This window comes from Ambystoma mexicanum, chromosome 1p (genome assembly GCF_040938575.1).
Source record: "Ambystoma mexicanum isolate Mex_15411 chromosome 1p, UKY_AmexF1_1, whole genome shotgun sequence".
NCBI classification, from domain to species: domain Eukaryota; kingdom Metazoa; phylum Chordata; class Amphibia; order Caudata; family Ambystomatidae; genus Ambystoma; species Ambystoma mexicanum.
The window spans coordinates 12,451,163-12,470,283 of record NC_090921.1 but is presented as its reverse complement, the minus strand read 5'-3'; the positions used below and the strand labels follow the sequence as shown (position 1 = coordinate 12,470,283).

General features: G+C 48.0%; 16 non-coding genes across 16 annotated transcripts; all 16 read right to left on the bottom strand.

Moving 5' to 3' along the window:
- Window positions 1–387: 387 nt before the first annotated feature.
- TRNAL-UAG (transfer RNA leucine (anticodon UAG)) lies at window positions 388–469 on the bottom strand. Its single transcript has one exon. It is a non-coding gene; the product is annotated as a tRNA-Leu (tRNA).
- Window positions 470–1,613: 1,144 nt separating this feature from the next.
- On the bottom strand, window positions 1,614–1,695 carry TRNAL-UAG (transfer RNA leucine (anticodon UAG)). The gene has a single exon. It is a non-coding gene; the product is annotated as a tRNA-Leu (tRNA).
- Window positions 1,696–2,839: 1,144 nt separating this feature from the next.
- On the bottom strand, window positions 2,840–2,921 carry TRNAL-UAG (transfer RNA leucine (anticodon UAG)). The gene has a single exon. It is a non-coding gene; the product is annotated as a tRNA-Leu (tRNA).
- A 1,144-nt stretch (window positions 2,922–4,065) lies between these two features.
- TRNAL-UAG (transfer RNA leucine (anticodon UAG)) lies at window positions 4,066–4,147 on the bottom strand. Its single transcript has one exon. It is a non-coding gene; the product is annotated as a tRNA-Leu (tRNA).
- A 1,144-nt stretch (window positions 4,148–5,291) lies between these two features.
- Window positions 5,292–5,373, bottom strand: TRNAL-UAG (transfer RNA leucine (anticodon UAG)). Its single transcript has one exon. It is a non-coding gene; the product is annotated as a tRNA-Leu (tRNA).
- Window positions 5,374–6,517: 1,144 nt separating this feature from the next.
- On the bottom strand, window positions 6,518–6,599 carry TRNAL-UAG (transfer RNA leucine (anticodon UAG)). Its single transcript has one exon. It is a non-coding gene; the product is annotated as a tRNA-Leu (tRNA).
- Window positions 6,600–7,743: 1,144 nt separating this feature from the next.
- On the bottom strand, window positions 7,744–7,825 carry TRNAL-UAG (transfer RNA leucine (anticodon UAG)). The gene has a single exon. It is a non-coding gene; the product is annotated as a tRNA-Leu (tRNA).
- A 1,144-nt stretch (window positions 7,826–8,969) lies between these two features.
- TRNAL-UAG (transfer RNA leucine (anticodon UAG)) lies at window positions 8,970–9,051 on the bottom strand. Its single transcript has one exon. It is a non-coding gene; the product is annotated as a tRNA-Leu (tRNA).
- Window positions 9,052–10,195: 1,144 nt separating this feature from the next.
- Window positions 10,196–10,277, bottom strand: TRNAL-UAG (transfer RNA leucine (anticodon UAG)). The gene has a single exon. It is a non-coding gene; the product is annotated as a tRNA-Leu (tRNA).
- A 1,144-nt stretch (window positions 10,278–11,421) lies between these two features.
- TRNAL-UAG (transfer RNA leucine (anticodon UAG)) lies at window positions 11,422–11,503 on the bottom strand. Its single transcript has one exon. It is a non-coding gene; the product is annotated as a tRNA-Leu (tRNA).
- A 1,144-nt stretch (window positions 11,504–12,647) lies between these two features.
- Window positions 12,648–12,729, bottom strand: TRNAL-UAG (transfer RNA leucine (anticodon UAG)). Its single transcript has one exon. It is a non-coding gene; the product is annotated as a tRNA-Leu (tRNA).
- A 1,144-nt stretch (window positions 12,730–13,873) lies between these two features.
- On the bottom strand, window positions 13,874–13,955 carry TRNAL-UAG (transfer RNA leucine (anticodon UAG)). Its single transcript has one exon. It is a non-coding gene; the product is annotated as a tRNA-Leu (tRNA).
- A 1,144-nt stretch (window positions 13,956–15,099) lies between these two features.
- On the bottom strand, window positions 15,100–15,181 carry TRNAL-UAG (transfer RNA leucine (anticodon UAG)). Its single transcript has one exon. It is a non-coding gene; the product is annotated as a tRNA-Leu (tRNA).
- A 1,143-nt stretch (window positions 15,182–16,324) lies between these two features.
- TRNAL-UAG (transfer RNA leucine (anticodon UAG)) lies at window positions 16,325–16,406 on the bottom strand. Its single transcript has one exon. It is a non-coding gene; the product is annotated as a tRNA-Leu (tRNA).
- A 1,144-nt stretch (window positions 16,407–17,550) lies between these two features.
- TRNAL-UAG (transfer RNA leucine (anticodon UAG)) lies at window positions 17,551–17,632 on the bottom strand. Its single transcript has one exon. It is a non-coding gene; the product is annotated as a tRNA-Leu (tRNA).
- A 1,144-nt stretch (window positions 17,633–18,776) lies between these two features.
- On the bottom strand, window positions 18,777–18,858 carry TRNAL-UAG (transfer RNA leucine (anticodon UAG)). The gene has a single exon. It is a non-coding gene; the product is annotated as a tRNA-Leu (tRNA).
- Between the last annotated feature and the right edge of the window lie 263 nt (window positions 18,859–19,121).

The following is a 19,121-nucleotide window of genomic DNA, read 5'->3' as shown; positions in this document are numbered from 1 at the left end:
TCGTGCCTGGGGGTTTCTAAGCTGGGCATAGGAGCTCCACTGGATGGAGCCAAGTGTCTTGAACTGAGTTTTTGTGATGCAGCAGGAAAAGGCGCTGCAAAAAGGAGCAACTACCAAGGCAAAGAGATGTGCATTCATTAGGGCATCGTGTCGGCAGATTTGTGGCCCTGCCAAGCACGTGTTTATTGACAGGATCGTGAACGCATGTCCGTTTTCAGTGAACAGTGATTTATGCTTTACCCTTTTTTGGTGAAAACGCACACGAGTCAGATGTGTGCTTTCAGTCTGGGTGTTCAGAAAAGCAAGAATTCATAAACACATGCCATTCCCTGGCTCCCAATTGTCCTGTCTGTACACGTGGCATGAAGATAAAAAAGAAACAGCTATTGGCAGCGGTGGGATTCGAACCCACGCCTCCAAAGAGACTGGAGCCTAAATCCAGCGCCTTAGACCGCTCGGCCACGCTACCCTGCTGGTACTGAAACGAGAGCCTCTGAGACCTGTATTTTTTTAGGGATTGGCTGGTTTGGCCATTAATTCAAAATCAAAGCAAAGCATGAACTTGGATTGAATTCTAGCACTGGCTGTGCAAAGCCCGAACTGAACAATAAAGCACACTTGTCAGCCTGAAATTGAAATGTCACCTTTCGGGAGTGCTCTGTTCGACAGCAGTCTGGTAGCCTAGTGGTCAATGTCAGCACCCCTCCATCCAGCAGTCTTGAGTTCAATTCCCGGTGAGGGAGGTCAGATCTTTTCTAGGTTTTTTTTGGTTCTAAAAATGTTTGGGAAGCGAAGGTTCAGGAACATTGCCGGTAGGGAGAGTAAGCTCTTTAAAGGCATGCAATGAGATGTGTTTTTCTTTATTTCTGCATATTTCTGTAGCTAGCTGCATTCTTTCAGTCAACATCCCGCCCCATTTAGTGCTCACGTTTTTAAAGAAGTCCACCATTAGCCCGCAGTGTAAGCCTACCCGGGGCCTCCGCCGATGGTCCATGGTGTGTGGGATCCTTACTGGACCAACCCCAGCCGTAACGCAAATCTTAGCTTTGTCTCATTCGACCCCTAACTCGACCCAAGGAGCTAATGCAAACTCTTAGCCTAACACTAGCCCTAAATGAAAGACGCCTATTGTCCTCACATGTGGGATTTTGTTCTCGCTGCTAGTGCATACGAAACTTGGTTCCGACGTGTCCAGGAGTGGGAGAATTACCAGGGACCTTGCAATCTCGTGCCTGGGGGTTTCTAAGCTGGGCATAGGAGCTCCACTGGATGGAGCCAAGTGTCTTGAACTGAGTTTTTGTGATGCAGCAGGAAAAGGCTCTGCAAAAAGGAGCAACTACCAAGGCAAAGAGATGTGCATTCATTAGGGCATCGTGTCGGCAGATTTGTGGCCCTGCCAAGCACGTGTTTATTGACAGGATCGTGAACGCATGTCCGTTTTCAGTGAACAGTGATTTATGCTTTACCCTTTTTTGGTGAAAACGCACACGAGTCAGATGTGTGCTTTCAGTCTGGGTGTTCAGAAAAGCAAGAATTCATAAACACATGCCATTCCCTGGCTCCCAATTGTCCTGTCTGTACACGTGGCATGAAGATAAAAAAGAAACAGCTATTGGCAGCGGTGGGATTCGAACCCACGCCTCCAAAGAGACTGGAGCCTAAATCCAGCGCCTTAGACCGCTCGGCCACGCTACCCTGCTGGTACTGAAACGAGAGCCTCTGAGACCTGTATTTTTTTAGGGATTGGCTGGTTTGGCCATTAATTCAAAATCAAAGCAAAGCATGAACTTGGATTGAATTCTAGCACTGGCTGTGCAAAGCCCGAACTGAACAATAAAGCACACTTGTCAGCCTGAAATTGAAATGTCACCTTTCGGGAGTGCTCTGTTCGACAGCAGTCTGGTAGCCTAGTGGTCAATGTCAGCACCCCTCCATCCAGCAGTCCTGAGTTCAATTCCCGGTGAGGGAGGTCAGATCTTTTCTAGGTTTTTTTTGGTTCTAAAAATGTTTGGGAAGCGAAGGTTCAGGAACATTGCCGGTAGGGAGAGTAAGCTCTTTAAAGGCATGCAATGAGATGTGTTTTTCTTTATTTCTGCATATTTCTGTAGCTAGCTGCATTCTTTCAGTCAACATCCCGCCCCATTTAGTGCTCACGTTTTTAAAGAAGTCCACCATTAGCCCGCAGTGTAAGCCTACCCGGGGCCTCCGCCGATGGTCCATGGTGTGTGGGATCCTTACTGGACCAACCCCAGCCGTAACGCAAATCTTAGCTTTGTCTCATTCGACCCCTAACTCGACCCAAGGAGCTACTGCAAACTCTTAGCCTAACACTAGCCCTAAATGAAAGACGCCTATTGTCCTCACATGTGGGATTTTGTTCTCGCTGCTAGTGCATACGAAACTTGGTTCCGACGTGTCCAGGAGTGGGAGAATTACCAGGGACCTTGCAATCTCGTGCCTGGGGGTTTCTAAGCTGGGCATAGGAGCTCCACTGGATGGAGCCAAGTGTCTTGAACTGAGTTTTTGTGATGCAGCAGGAAAAGGCGCTGCAAAAAGGAGCAACTACCAAGGCAAAGAGATGTGCATTCATTAGGGCATCGTGTCGGCAGATTTGTGGCCCTGCCAAGCACGTGTTTATTGACAGGATCGTGAACGCATGTCCGTTTTCAGTGAACAGTGATTTATGCTTTACCCTTTTTTGGTGAAAACGCACACGAGTCAGATGTGTGCTTTCAGTCTGGGTGTTCAGAAAAGCAAGAATTCATAAACACATGCCATTCCCTGGCTCCCAATTGTCCTGTCTGTACACGTGGCATGAAGATAAAAAAGAAACAGCTATTGGCAGCGGTGGGATTCGAACCCACGCCTCCAAAGAGACTGGAGCCTAAATCCAGCGCCTTAGACCGCTCGGCCACGCTACCCTGCTGGTACTGAAACGAGAGCCTCTGAGACCTGTATTTTTTTAGGGATTGGCTGGTTTGGCCATTAATTCAAAATCAAAGCAAAGCATGAACTTGGATTGAATTCTAGCACTGGCTCTGCAAAGCCCGAACTGAACAATAAAGCACACTTGTCAGCCTGAAATTGAAATGTCACCTTTCGGGAGTGCTCTGTTCAACAGCAGTCTGGTAGCCTAGTGGTCAATGTCAGCACCCCTCCATCCAGCAGTCTTGAGTTCAATTCCCGGTGAGGGAGGTCAGATCTTTTCTAGGTTTTTTTTGGTTCTAAAAATGTTTGGGAAGCGAAGGTTCAGGAACATTGCCGGTAGGGAGAGTAAGCTCTTTAAAGGCATGCAATGAGATGTGTTTTTCTTTATTTCTGCATATTTCTGTAGCTAGCTGCATTCTTTCAGTCAACATCCCGCCCCATTTAGTGCTCACGTTTTTAAAGAAGTCCACCATTAGCCCGCAGTGTAAGCCTACCCGGGGCCTCCGCCGATGGTCCATGGTGTGTGGGATCCTTACTGGACCAACCCCAGCCGTAACGCAAATCTTAGCTTTGTCTCATTCGACCCCTAACTCGACCCAAGGAGCTACTGCAAACTCTTAGCCTAACACTAGCCCTAAATGAAAGACGCCTATTGTCCTCACATGTGGGATTTTGTTCTCGCTGCTAGTGCATACGAAACTTGGTTCCGACGTGTCCAGGAGTGGGAGAATTACCAGGGACCTTGCAATCTCGTGCCTGGGGGTTTCTAAGCTGGGCATAGGAGCTCCACTGGATGGAGCCAAGTGTCTTGAACTGAGTTTTTGTGATGCAGCAGGAAAAGGCGCTGCAAAAAGGAGCAACTACCAAGGCAAAGAGATGTGCATTCATTAGGGCATCGTGTCGGCAGATTTGTGGCCCTGCCAAGCACGTGTTTATTGACAGGATCGTGAACGCATGTCCGTTTTCAGTGAACAGTGATTTATGCTTTACCCTTTTTTGGTGAAAACGCACACGAGTCAGATGTGTGCTTTCAGTCTGGGTGTTCAGAAAAGCAAGAATTCATAAACACATGCCATTCCCTGGCTCCCAATTGTCCTGTCTGTACACGTGGCATGAAGATAAAAAAGAAACAGCTATTGGCAGCGGTGGGATTCGAACCCACGCCTCCAAAGAGACTGGAGCCTAAATCCAGCGCCTTAGACCGCTCGGCCACGCTACCCTGCTGGTACTGAAACGAGAGCCTCTGAGACCTGTATTTTTTTAGGGATTGGCTGGTTTGGCCATTAATTCAAAATCAAAGCAAAGCATGAACTTGGATTGAATTCTAGCACTGGCTGTGCAAAGCCCGAACTGAACAATAAAGCACACTTGTCAGCCTGAAATTGAAATGTCACCTTTCGGGAGTGCTCTGTTCGACAGCAGTCTGGTAGCCTAGTGGTCAATGTCAGCACCCCTCCATCCAGCAGTCTTGAGTTCAATTCCCGGTGAGGGAGGTCAGATCTTTTCTAGGTTTTTTTTGGTTCTAAAAATGTTTGGGAAGCGAAGGTTCAGGAACATTGCCGGTAGGGAGAGTAAGCTCTTTAAAGGCATGCAATGAGATGTGTTTTTCTTTATTTCTGCATATTTCTGTAGCTAGCTGCATTCTTTCAGTCAACATCCCGCCCCATTTAGTGCTCACGTTTTTAAAGAAGTCCACCATTAGCCCGCAGTGTAAGCCTACCCGGGGCCTCCGCCGATGGTCCATGGTGTGTGGGATCCTTACTGGACCAACCCCAGCCGTAACGCAAATCTTAGCTTTGTCTCATTCGACCCCTAACTCGACCCAAGGAGCTACTGCAAACTCTTAGCCTAACACTAGCCCTAAATGAAAGACGCCTATTGTCCTCACATGTGGGATTTTGTTCTCGCTGCTAGTGCATACGAAACTTGGTTCCGACGTGTCCAGGAGTGGGAGAATTACCAGGGACCTTGCAATCTCGTGCCTGGGGGTTTCTAAGCTGGGCATAGGAGCTCCACTGGATGGAGCCAAGTGTCTTGAACTGAGTTTTTGTGATGCAGCAGGAAAAGGCGCTGCAAAAAGGAGCAACTACCAAGGCAAAGAGATGTGCATTCATTAGGGCATCGTGTCGGCAGATTTGTGGCCCTGCCAAGCACGTGTTTATTGACAGGATCGTGAACGCATGTCCGTTTTCAGTGAACAGTGATTTATGCTTTACCCTTTTTTGGTGAAAACGCACACGAGTCAGATGTGTGCTTTCAGTCTGGGTGTTCAGAAAAGCAAGAATTCATAAACACATGCCATTCCCTGGCTCCCAATTGTCCTGTCTGTACACGTGGCATGAAGATAAAAAAGAAACAGCTATTGGCAGCGGTGGGATTCGAACCCACGCCTCCAAAGAGACTGGAGCCTAAATCCAGCGCCTTAGACCGCTCGGCCACGCTACCCTGCTGGTACTGAAACGAGAGCCTCTGAGACCTGTATTTTTTTAGGGATTGGCTGGTTTGGCCATTAATTCAAAATCAAAGCAAAGCATGAACTTGGATTGAATTCTAGCACTGGCTGTGCAAAGCCCGAACTGAACAATAAAGCACACTTGTCAGCCTGAAATTGAAATGTCACCTTTCGGGAGTGCTCTGTTCAACAGCAGTCTGGTAGCCTAGTGGTCAATGTCAGCACCCCTCCATCCAGCAGTCTTGAGTTCAATTCCCGGTGAGGGAGGTCAGATCTTTTCTAGGTTTTTTTTGGTTCTAAAAATGTTTGGGAAGCGAAGGTTCAGGAACATTGCCGGTAGGGAGAGTAAGCTCTTTAAAGGCATGCAATGAGATGTGTTTTTCTTTATTTCTGCATATTTCTGTAGCTAGCTGCATTCTTTCAGTCAACATCCCGCCCCATTTAGTGCTCACGTTTTTAAAGAAGTCCACCATTAGCCCGCAGTGTAAGCCTACCCGGGGCCTCCGCCGATGGTCCATGGTGTGTGGGATCCTTACTGGACCAACCCCAGCCGTAACGCAAATCTTAGCTTTGTCTCATTCGACCCCTAACTCGACCCAAGGAGCTACTGCAAACTCTTAGCCTAACACTAGCCCTAAATGAAAGACGCCTATTGTCCTCACATGTGGGATTTTGTTCTCGCTGCTAGTGCATACGAAACTTGGTTCCGACGTGTCCAGGAGTGGGAGATTTACCAGGGACCTTGCAATCTCGTGCCTGGGGGTTTCTAAGCTGGGCATAGGAGCTCCACTGGATGGAGCCAAGTGTCTTGAACTGAGTTTTTGTGATGCAGCAGGAAAAGGCGCTGCAAAAAGGAGCAACTACCAAGGCAAAGAGATGTGCATTCATTAGGGCATCGTGTCGGCAGATTTGTGGCCCTGCCAAGCACGTGTTTATTGACAGGATCGTGAACGCATGTCCGTTTTCAGTGAACAGTGATTTATGCTTTACCCTTTTTTGGTGAAAACGCACACGAGTCAGATGTGTGCTTTCAGTCTGGGTGTTCAGAAAAGCAAGAATTCATAAACACATGCCATTCCCTGGCTCCCAATTGTCCTGTCTGTACACGTGGCATGAAGATAAAAAAGAAACAGCTATTGGCAGCGGTGGGATTCGAACCCACGCCTCCAAAGAGACTGGAGCCTAAATCCAGCGCCTTAGACCGCTCGGCCACGCTACCCTGCTGGTACTGAAACGAGAGCCTCTGAGACCTGTATTTTTTTAGGGATTGGCTGGTTTGGCCATTAATTCAAAATCAAAGCAAAGCATGAACTTGGATTGAATTCTAGCACTGGCTGTGCAAAGCCCGAACTGAACAATAAAGCACACTTGTCAGCCTGAAATTGAAATGTCACCTTTCGGGAGTGCTCTGTTCGACAGCAGTCTGGTAGCCTAGTGGTCAATGTCAGCACCCCTCCATCCAGCAGTCTTGAGTTCAATTCCCGGTGAGGGAGGTCAGATCTTTTCTAGGTTTTTTTTGGTTCTAAAAATGTTTGGGAAGCGAAGGTTCAGGAACATTGCCGGTAGGGAGAGTAAGCTCTTTAAAGGCATGCAATGAGATGTGTTTTTCTTTATTTCTGCATATTTCTGTAGCTAGCTGCATTCTTTCAGTCAACATCCCGCCCCATTTAGTGCTCACGTTTTTAAAGAAGTCCACCATTAGCCCGCAGTGTAAGCCTACCCGGGGCCTCCGCCGATGGTCCATGGTGTGTGGGATCCTTACTGGACCAACCCCAGCCGTAACGCAAATCTTAGCTTTGTCTCATTCGACCCCTAACTCGACCCAAGGAGCTACTGCAAACTCTTAGCCTAACACTAGCCCTAAATGAAAGACGCCTATTGTCCTCACATGTGGGATTTTGTTCTCGCTGCTAGTGCATACGAAACTTGGTTCCGACGTGTCCAGGAGTGGGAGAATTACCAGGGACCTTGCAATCTCGTGCCTGGGGGTTTCTAAGCTGGGCATAGGAGCTCCACTGGATGGAGCCAAGTGTCTTGAACTGAGTTTTTGTGATGCAGCAGGAAAAGGCTCTGCAAAAAGGAGCAACTACCAAGGCAAAGAGATGTGCATTCATTAGGGCATCGTGTCGGCAGATTTGTGGCCCTGCCAAGCACGTGTTTATTGACAGGATCGTGAACGCATGTCGGTTTTCAGTGAACAGTGATTTATGCTTTACCCTTTTTTGGTGAAAACGCACACGAGTCAGATGTGTGCTTTCAGTCTGGGTGTTCAGAAAAGCAAGAATTCATAAACACATGCCATTCCCTGGCTCCCAATTGTCCTGTCTGTACACGTGGCATGAAGATAAAAAAGAAACAGCTATTGGCAGCGGTGGGATTCGAACCCACGCCTCCAAAGAGACTGGAGCCTAAATCCAGCGCCTTAGACCGCTCGGCCACGCTACCCTGCTGGTACTGAAACGAGAGCCTCTGAGACCTGTATTTTTTTAGGGATTGGCTGGTTTGGCCATTAATTCAAAATCAAAGCAAAGCATGAACTTGGATTGAATTCTAGCACTGGCTGTGCAAAGCCCGAACTGAACAATAAAGCACACTTGTCAGCCTGAAATTGAAATGTCACCTTTCGGGAGTGCTCTGTTCGACAGCAGTCTGGTAGCCTAGTGGTCAATGTCAGCACCCCTCCATCCAGCAGTCCTGAGTTCAATTCCCGGTGAGGGAGGTCAGATCTTTTCTAGGTTTTTTTTGGTTCTAAAAATGTTTGGGAAGCGAAGGTTCAGGAACATTGCCGGTAGGGAGAGTAAGCTCTTTAAAGGCATGCAATGAGATGTGTTTTTCTTTATTTCTGCATATTTCTGTAGCTAGCTGCATTCTTTCAGTCAACATCCCGCCCCATTTAGTGCTCACGTTTTTAAAGAAGTCCACCATTAGCCCGCAGTGTAAGCCTACCCGGGGCCTCCGCCGATGGTCCATGGTGTGTGGGATCCTTACTGGACCAACCCCAGCCGTAACGCAAATCTTAGCTTTGTCTCATTCGACCCCTAACTCGACCCAAGGAGCTACTGCAAACTCTTAGCCTAACACTAGCCCTAAATGAAAGACGCCTATTGTCCTCACATGTGGGATTTTGTTCTCGCTGCTAGTGCATACGAAACTTGGTTCCGACGTGTCCAGGAGTGGGAGAATTACCAGGGACCTTGCAATCTCGTGCCTGGGGGTTTCTAAGCTGGGCATAGGAGCTCCACTGGATGGAGCCAAGTGTCTTGAACTGAGTTTTTGTGATGCAGCAGGAAAAGGCGCTGCAAAAAGGAGCAACTACCAAGGCAAAGAGATGTGCATTCATTAGGGCATCGTGTCGGCAGATTTGTGGCCCTGCCAAGCACGTGTTTATTGACAGGATCGTGAACGCATGTCCGTTTTCAGTGAACAGTGATTTATGCTTTACCCTTTTTTGGTGAAAACGCACACGAGTCAGATGTGTGCTTTCAGTCTGGGTGTTCAGAAAAGCAAGAATTCATAAACACATGCCATTCCCTGGCTCCCAATTGTCCTGTCTGTACACGTGGCATGAAGATAAAAAAGAAACAGCTATTGGCAGCGGTGGGATTCGAACCCACGCCTCCAAAGAGACTGGAGCCTAAATCCAGCGCCTTAGACCGCTCGGCCACGCTACCCTGCTGGTACTGAAACGAGAGCCTCTGAGACCTGTATTTTTTTAGGGATTGGCTGGTTTGGCCATTAATTCAAAATCAAAGCAAAGCATGAACTTGGATTGAATTCTAGCACTGGCTGTGCAAAGCCCGAACTGAACAATAAAGCACACTTGTCAGCCTGAAATTGAAATGTCACCTTTCGGGAGTGCTCTGTTCAACAGCAGTCTGGTAGCCTAGTGGTCAATGTCAGCACCCCTCCATCCAGCAGTCTTGAGTTCAATTCCCGGTGAGGGAGGTCAGATCTTTTCTAGGTTTTTTTTGGTTCTAAAAATGTTTGGGAAGCGAAGGTTCAGGAACATTGCCGGTAGGGAGAGTAAGCTCTTTAAAGGCATGCAATGAGATGTGTTTTTCTTTATTTCTGCATATTTCTGTAGCTAGCTGCATTCTTTCAGTCAACATCCCGCCCCATTTAGTGCTCACGTTTTTAAAGAAGTCCACCATTAGCCCGCAGTGTAAGCCTACCCGGGGCCTCCGCCGATGGTCCATGGTGTGTGGGATCCTTACTGGACCAACCCCAGCCGTAACGCAAATCTTAGCTTTGTCTCATTCGACCCCTAACTCGACCCAAGGAGCTACTGCAAACTCTTAGCCTAACACTAGCCCTAAATGAAAGACGCCTATTGTCCTCACATGTGGGATTTTGTTCTCGCTGCTAGTGCATACGAAACTTGGTTCCGACGTGTCCAGGAGTGGGAGAATTACCAGGGACCTTGCAATCTCGTGCCTGGGGGTTTCTAAGCTGGGCATAGGAGCTCCACTGGATGGAGCCAAGTGTCTTGAACTGAGTTTTTGTGATGCAGCAGGAAAAGGCGCTGCAAAAAGGAGCAACTACCAAGGCAAAGAGATGTGCATTCATTAGGGCATCGTGTCGGCAGATTTGTGGCCCTGCCAAGCACGTGTTTATTGACAGGATCGTGAACGCATGTCCGTTTTCAGTGAACAATGATTTATGCTTTACCCTTTTTTGGTGAAAACGCACACGAGTCAGATGTGTGCTTTCAGTCTGGGTGTTCAGAAAAGCAAGAATTCATAAACACATGCCATTCCCTGGCTCCCAATTGTCCTGTCTGTACACGTGGCATGAAGATAAAAAAGAAACAGCTATTGGCAGCGGTGGGATTCGAACCCACGCCTCCAAAGAGACTGGAGCCTAAATCCAGCGCCTTAGACCGCTCGGCCACGCTACCCTGCTGGTACTGAAACGAGAGCCTCTGAGACCTGTATTTTTTTAGGGATTGGCTGGTTTGGCCATTAATTCAAAATCAAAGCAAAGCATGAACTTGGATTGAATTCTAGCACTGGCTGTGCAAAGCCCGAACTGAACAATAAAGCACACTTGTCAGCCTGAAATTGAAATGTCACCTTTCGGGAGTGCTCTGTTCAACAGCAGTCTGGTAGCCTAGTGGTCAATGTCAGCACCCCTCCATCCAGCAGTCTTGAGTTCAATTCCCGGTGAGGGAGGTCAGATCTTTTCTAGGTTTTTTTTGGTTCTAAAAATGTTTGGGAAGCGAAGGTTCAGGAACATTGCCGGTAGGGAGAGTAAGCTCTTTAAAGGCATGCAATGAGATGTGTTTTTCTTTATTTCTGCATATTTCTGTAGCTAGCTGCATTCTTTCAGTCAACATCCCGCCCCATTTAGTGCTCACGTTTTTAAAGAAGTCCACCATTAGCCCGCAGTGTAAGCCTACCCGGGGCCTCCGCCGATGGTCCATGGTGTGTGGGATCCTTACTGGACCAACCCCAGCCGTAACGCAAATCTTAGCTTTGTCTCATTCGACCCCTAACTCGACCCAAGGAGCTACTGCAAACTCTTAGCCTAACACTAGCCCTAAATGAAAGACGCCTATTGTCCTCACATGTGGGATTTTGTTCTCGCTGCTAGTGCATACGAAACTTGGTTCCGACGTGTCCAGGAGTGGGAGAATTACCAGGGACCTTGCAATCTCGTGCCTGGGGGTTTCTAAGCTGGGCATAGGAGCTCCACTGGATGGAGCCAAGTGTCTTGAACTGAGTTTTTGTGATGCAGCAGGAAAAGGCGCTGCAAAAAGGAGCAACTACCAAGGCAAAGAGATGTGCATTCATTAGGGCATCGTGTCGGCAGATTTGTGGCCCTGCCAAGCACGTGTTTATTGACAGGATCGTGAACGCATGTCCGTTTTCAGTGAACAGTGATTTATGCTTTACCCTTTTTTGGTGAAAACGCACACGAGTCAGATGTGTGCTTTCAGTCTGGGTGTTCAGAAAAGCAAGAATTCATAAACACATGCCATTCCCTGGCTCCCAATTGTCCTGTCTGTACACGTGGCATGAAGATAAAAAAGAAACAGCTATTGGCAGCGGTGGGATTCGAACCCACGCCTCCAAAGAGACTGGAGCCTAAATCCAGCGCCTTAGACCGCTCGGCCACGCTACCCTGCTGGTACTGAAACGAGAGCCTCTGAGACCTGTATTTTTTTAGGGATTGGCTGGTTTGGCCATTAATTCAAAATCAAAGCAAAGCATGAACTTGGATTGAATTCTAGCACTGGCTGTGCAAAGCCCGAACTGAACAATAAAGCACACTTGTCAGCCTGAAATTGAAATGTCACCTTTCGGGAGTGCTCTGTTCAACAGCAGTCTGGTAGCCTAGTGGTCAATGTCAGCACCCCTCCATCCAGCAGTCTTGAGTTCAATTCCCGGTGAGGGAGGTCAGATCTTTTCTAGGTTTTTTTTGGTTCTAAAAATGTTTGGGAAGCGAAGGTTCAGGAACATTGCCGGTAGGGAGAGTAAGCTCTTTAAAGGCATGCAATGAGATGTGTTTTTCTTTATTTCTGCATATTTCTGTAGCTAGCTGCATTCTTTCAGTCAACATCCCGCCCCATTTAGTGCTCACGTTTTTAAAGAAGTCCACCATTAGCCCGCAGTGTAAGCCTACCCGGGGCCTCCGCCGATGGTCCATGGTGTGTGGGATCCTTACTGGACCAACCCCAGCCGTAACGCAAATCTTAGCTTTGTCTCATTCGACCCCTAACTCGACCCAAGGAGCTACTGCAAACTCTTAGCCTAACACTAGCCCTAAATGAAAGACGCCTATTGTCCTCACATGTGGGATTTTGTTCTCGCTGCTAGTGCATACGAAACTTGGTTCCGACGTGTCCAGGAGTGGGAGAATTACCAGGGACCTTGCAATCTCGTGCCTGGGGGTTTCTAAGCTGGGCATAGGAGCTCCACTGGATGGAGCCAAGTGTCTTGAACTGAGTTTTTGTGATGCAGCAGGAAAAGGCGCTGCAAAAAGGAGCAACTACCAAGGCAAAGAGATGTGCATTCATTAGGGCATCGTGTCGGCAGATTTGTGGCCCTGCCAAGCACGTGTTTATTGACAGGATCGTGAACGCATGTCCGTTTTCAGTGAACAGTGATTTATGCTTTACCCTTTTTTGGTGAAAACGCACACGAGTCAGATGTGTGCTTTCAGTCTGGGTGTTCAGAAAAGCAAGAATTCATAAACACATGCCATTCCCTGGCTCCCAATTGTCCTGTCTGTACACGTGGCATGAAGATAAAAAAGAAACAGCTATTGGCAGCGGTGGGATTCGAACCCACGCCTCCAAAGAGACTGGAGCCTAAATCCAGCGCCTTAGACCGCTCGGCCACGCTACCCTGCTGGTACTGAAACGAGAGCCTCTGAGACCTGTATTTTTTTAGGGATTGGCTGGTTTGGCCATTAATTCAAAATCAAAGCAAAGCATGAACTTGGATTGAATTCTAGCACTGGCTGTGCAAAGCCCGAACTGAACAATAAAGCACACTTGTCAGCCTGAAATTGAAATGTCACCTTTCGGGAGTGCTCTGTTCAACAGCAGTCTGGTAGCCTAGTGGTCAATGTCAGCACCCCTCCATCCAGCAGTCTTGAGTTCAATTCCCGGTGAGGGAGGTCAGATCTTTTCTAGGTTTTTTTTGGTTCTAAAAATGTTTGGGAAGCGAAGGTTCAGGAACATTGCCGGTAGGGAGAGTAAGCTCTTTAAAGGCATGCAATGAGATGTGTTTTTCTTTATTTCTGCATATTTCTGTAGCTAGCTGCATTCTTTCAGTCAACATCCCGCCCCATTTAGTGCTCACGTTTTTAAAGAAGTCCACCATTAGCCCGCAGTGTAAGCCTACCCGGGGCCTCCGCCGATGGTCCATGGTGTGTGGGATCCTTACTGGACCAACCCCAGCCGTAACGCAAATCTTAGCTTTGTCTCATTCGACCCCTAACTCGACCCAAGGAGCTACTGCAAACTCTTAGCCTAACACTAGCCCTAAATGAAAGACGCCTATTGTCCTCACATGTGGGATTTTGTTCTCGCTGCTAGTGCATACGAAACTTGGTTCCGACGTGTCCAGGAGTGGGAGAATTACCAGGGACCTTGCAATCTCGTGCCTGGGGGTTTCTAAGCTGGGCATAGGAGCTCCACTGGATGGAGCCAAGTGTCTTGAACTGAGTTTTTGTGATGCAGCAGGAAAAGGCGCTGCAAAAAGGAGCAACTACCAAGGCAAAGAGATGTGCATTCATTAGGGCATCGTGTCGGCAGATTTGTGGCCCTGCCAAGCACGTGTTTATTGACAGGATCGTGAACGCATGTCCGTTTTCAGTGAACAGTGATTTATGCTTTACCCTTTTTTGGTGAAAACGCACACGAGTCAGATGTGTGCTTTCAGTCTGGGTGTTCAGAAAAGCAAGAATTCATAAACACATGCCATTCCCTGGCTCCCAATTGTCCTGTCTGTACACGTGGCATGAAGATAAAAAAGAAACAGCTATTGGCAGCGGTGGGATTCGAACCCACGCCTCCAAAGAGACTGGAGCCTAAATCCAGCGCCTTAGACCGCTCGGCCACGCTACCCTGCTGGTACTGAAACGAGAGCCTCTGAGACCTGTATTTTTTTAGGGATTGGCTGGTTTGGCCATTAATTCAAAATCAAAGCAAAGCATGAACTTGGATTGAATTCTAGCACTGGCTGTGCAAAGCCCGAACTGAACAATAAAGCACACTTGTCAGCCTGAAATTGAAATGTCACCTTTCGGGAGTGCTCTGTTCAACAGCAGTCTGGTAGCCTAGTGGTCAATGTCAGCACCCCTCCATCCAGCAGTCTTGAGTTCAATTCCCGGTGAGGGAGGTCAGATCTTTTCTAGGTTTTTTTTGGTTCTAAAAATGTTTGGGAAGCGAAGGTTCAGGAACATTGCCGGTAGGGAGAGTAAGCTCTTTAAAGGCATGCAATGAGATGTGTTTTTCTTTATTTCTGCATATTTCTGTAGCTAGCTGCATTCTTTCAGTCAACATCCCGCCCCATTTAGTGCTCACGTTTTTAAAGAAGTCCACCATTAGCCCGCAGTGTAAGCCTACCCGGGGCCTCCGCCGATGGTCCATGGTGTGTGGGATCCTTACTGGACCAACCCCAGCCGTAACGCAAATCTTAGCTTTGTCTCATTCGACCCCTAACTCGACCCAAGGAGCTACTGCAAACTCTTAGCCTAACACTAGCCCTAAATGAAAGACGCCTATTGTCCTCACATGTGGGATTTTGTTCTCGCTGCTAGTGCATACGAAACTTGGTTCCGACGTGTCCAGGAGTGGGAGAATTACCAGGGACCTTGCAATCTCGTGCCTGGGGGTTTCTAAGCTGGGCATAGGAGCTCCACTGGATGGAGCCAAGTGTCTTGAACTGAGTTTTTGTGATGCAGCAGGAAAAGGCGCTGCAAAAAGGAGCAACTACCAAGGCAAAGAGATGTGCATTCATTAGGGCATCGTGTCGGCAGATTTGTGGCCCTGCCAAGCACGTGTTTATTGACAGGATCGTGAACGCATGTCCGTTTTCAGTGAACAGTGATTTATGCTTTACCCTTTTTTGGTGAAAACGCACACGAGTCAGATGTGTGCTTTCAGTCTGGGTGTTCAGAAAAGCAAGAATTCATAAACACATGCCATTCCCTGGCTCCCAATTGTCCTGTCTGTACACGTGGCATGAAGATAAAAAAGAAACAGCTATTGGCAGCGGTGGGATTCGAACCCACGCCTCCAAAGAGACTGGAGCCTAAATCCAGCGCCTTAGACCGCTCGGCCACGCTACCCTGCTGGTACTGAAACGAGAGCCTCTGAGACCTGTATTTTTTTAGGGATTGGCTGGTTTGGCCATTAATTCAAAATCAAAGCAAAGCATGAACTTGGATTGAATTCTAGCACTGGCTGTGCAAAGCCCGAACTGAACAATAAAGCACACTTGTCAGCCTGAAATTGAAATGTCACCTTTCGGGAGTGCTCTGTTCAACAGCAGTCTGGTAGCCTAGTGGTCAATGTCAGCACCCCTCCATCCAGCAGTCTTGAGTTCAATTCCCGGTGAGGGAGGTCAGATCTTTTCTAGGTTTTTTTTGGTTCTAAAAATGTTTGGGAAGCGAAGGTTCAGGAACATTGCCGGTAGGGAGAGTAAGCTCTTTAAAGGCATGCAATGAGATGTGTTTTTCTTTATTTCTGCATATTTCTGTAGCTAGCTGCATTCTTTCAGTCAACATCCCGCCCCATTTAGTGCTCACGTTTTTAAAGAAGTCCACCATTAGCCCGCAGTGTAAGCCTACCCGGGGCCTCCGCCGATGGTCCATGGTGTGTGGGATCCTTACTGGACCAACCCCAGCCGTAACGCAAATTTAGCTTTGTCTCATTCGACCCCTAACTCGACCCAAGGAGCTACTGCAAACTCTTAGCCTAACACTAGCCCTAAATGAAAGACGCCTATTGTCCTCACATGTGGGATTTTGTTCTCGCTGCTAGTGCATACGAAACTTGGTTCCGACGTGTCCAGGAGTGGGAGAATTACCAGGGACCTTGCAATCTCGTGCCTGGGGGTTTCTAAGCTGGGCATAGGAGCTCCACTGGATGGAGCCAAGTGTCTTGAACTGAGTTTTTGTGATGCAGCAGGAAAAGGCGCTGCAAAAAGGAGCAACTACCAAGGCAAAGAGATGTGCATTCATTAGGGCATCGTGTCGGCAGATTTGTGGCCCTGCCAAGCACGTGTTTATTGACAGGATCGTGAACGCATGTCCGTTTTCAGTGAACAGTGATTTATGCTTTACCCTTTTTTGGTGAAAACGCACACGAGTCAGATGTGTGCTTTCAGTCTGGGTGTTCAGAAAAGCAAGAATTCATAAACACATGCCATTCCCTGGCTCCCAATTGTCCTGTCTGTACACGTGGCATGAAGATAAAAAAGAAACAGCTATTGGCAGCGGTGGGATTCGAACCCACGCCTCCAAAGAGACTGGAGCCTAAATCCAGCGCCTTAGACCGCTCGGCCACGCTACCCTGCTGGTACTGAAACGAGAGCCTCTGAGACCTGTATTTTTTTAGGGATTGGCTGGTTTGGCCATTAATTCAAAATCAAAGCAAAGCATGAACTTGGATTGAATTCTAGCACTGGCTGTGCAAAGCCCGAACTGAACAATAAAGCACACTTGTCAGCCTGAAATTGAAATGTCACGTTTCGGGAGTGCTCTGTTCAACAGCAGTCTGGTAGCCTAGTGGTCAATGTCAGCACCCCTCCATCCAGCAGTCTTGAGTTCAATTCCCGGTGAGGGAGGTCAGATCTTTTCTAGGTTTTTTTTGATTCTAAAAATGTTTGGGAAGCGAAGGTTCAGGAACATTGCCGGTAGGGAGAGTAAGCTCTTTAAAGGCATGCAATGAGATGTGTTTTTCTTTATTTCTGCATATTTCTGTAGCTAGCTGCATTCTTTCAGTCAACATCCCGCCCCATTTAGTGCTCACGTTTTTAAAGAAGTCCACCATTAGCCCGCAGTGTAAGCCTACCCGGGGCCTCCGCCGATGGTCCATGGTGTGTGGGATCCTTACTGGACCAACCCCAGCCGTAACGCAAATCTTAGCTTTGTCTCATTCGACCCCTAACTCGACCCAAGGAGCTACTGCAAACTCTTAGCCTAACACTAGCCCTAAATGAAAGACGCCTATTGTCCTCACATGTGGGATTTTGTTCTCGCTGCTAGTGCATACGAAACTTGGTTCCGACGTGTCCAGGAGTGGGAGAATTACCAGGGACCTTGCAATCTCGTGCCTGGGGGTTTCTAAGCTGGGCATAGGAGCTCCACTGGATGGAGCCAAGTGTCTTGAACTGAGTTTTTGTGATGCAGCAGGAAAAGGCGCTGCAAAAAGGAGCAACTACCAAGGCAAAGAGATGTGCATTCATTAGGGCATCGTGTCGGCAGATTTGTGGCCCTGCCAAGCACGTGTTTATTGACAGGATCGTGAACGCATGTCCGTTTTCAGTGAACAGTGATTTATGCTTTACCCTTTTTTGGTGAAAACGCACACGAGTCAGATGTGTGCTTTCAGTCTGGGTGTTCAGAAAAGCAAGAATTCATAAACACATGCCATTCCCTGGCTCCCAATTGTCCTGTCTGTACACGTGGCATGAAGATAAAAAAGAAACAGCTATTAGCAGCGGTGGGATTCGAACCCACGCCTCCAAAGAGACTGGAGCCTAAATCCAGCGCCTTAGACCGCTCGGCCACGCTACCCTGCTGGTACTGAAACGAGAGCCTCTGAGACCTTTATTTTTTTAGGGATTGGCTGGTTTGGCCATTAATTCAAAATCAAAGCAAAGCATGAACTTGGATTGAATTCTAGCACTGGCTGTGCAAAGCCCGAATTGAACAATAAAGCACACTTGTCAGCCTGAAATTGAAATGTCACCTTTCGGGAGTGCTCTGTTCAACAGCAGTCTGGTAGCCTAGTGGTCAATGTCAGCACCCCTCCATCCAGCAGTCTTGAGTTCAATTCCCGGTGAGGGAGGTCAGATCTTTTCTAGGTTTTTTTTGGTTCTAAAAATGTTTGGGAAGCGAAGGTTCAGGAACATTGCCGGTAGGGAGAGTAAGCTCTTTAAAGGCATGCAATGAGATGTGTTTTTCTTTATTTCTGCATATTTCTGTAGCTAGCTGCATTCTTTCAGTCAACATCCCGCCCCATTTAGTGCTCACGTTTTTAAAGAAGTCCACCATTAGCCCGCAGTGTAAGCCTACCCGGGGCCTCCGCCGATGGTCCATGGTGTGTGGGATCCTTACTGGACCAACCCCAGCCGTAACGCAAATCTTAGCTTTGTCTCATTCGACCCCTAACTCGACCCAAGGAGCTACTGCAAACTCTTAGCCTAACACTAGCCCTAAATGAAAGACGCCTATTGTCCTCACATGTGGGATTTTGTTCTCGCTGCTAGTGCATACGAAACTTGGTTCCGACGTGTCCAGGAGTGGGAGAATTACCAGGGACCTTGCAATCTCGTGCCTGGGGGTTTCTAAGCTGGGCATAGGAGCTCCACTGGATGGAGCCAAGTGTCTTGAACTGAGTTTTTGTGATGCAGCAGGAAAAGGCGCTGCAAAAAGGAGCAACTACCAAGGCAAAGAGATGTGCATTCATTAGGGCATCGTGTCGGCAGATTTGTGGCCCTGCCAAGCACGTGTTTATTGACAGGATCGTGAACGCATGTCCGTTTTCAGTGAACAGTGATTTATGCTTTACCCTTTTTTGGTGAAAACGCACACGAGTCAGATGTGTGCTTTCAGTCTGGGTGTTCAGAAAAGCAAGAATTCATAAACACATGCCATTCCCTGGCTCCCAATTGTCCTGTCTGTACACGTGGCATGAAGATAAAAAAGAAACAGCTATTGGCAGCGGTGGGATTCGAACCCACGCCTCCAAAGAGACTGGAGCCTAAATCCAGCGCCTTAGACCGCTCGGCCACGCTACCCTGCTGGTACTGAAACGAGAGCCTCTGAGACCTGTATTTTTTTAGGGATTGGCTGGTTTGGCCATTAATTCAAAATCAAAGCAAAGCATGAACTTGGATTGAATTCTAGCACTGGCTGTGCAAAGCCCGAACTGAACAATAAAGCACACTTGTCAGCCTGAAATTGAAATGTCACCTTTCGGGAGTGCTCTGTTCGACAGCAGTCTGGTAGCCTAGTGGTCAATGTCAGCACCCCTCCATCCAGCAGTCTTGAGTTCAATTCC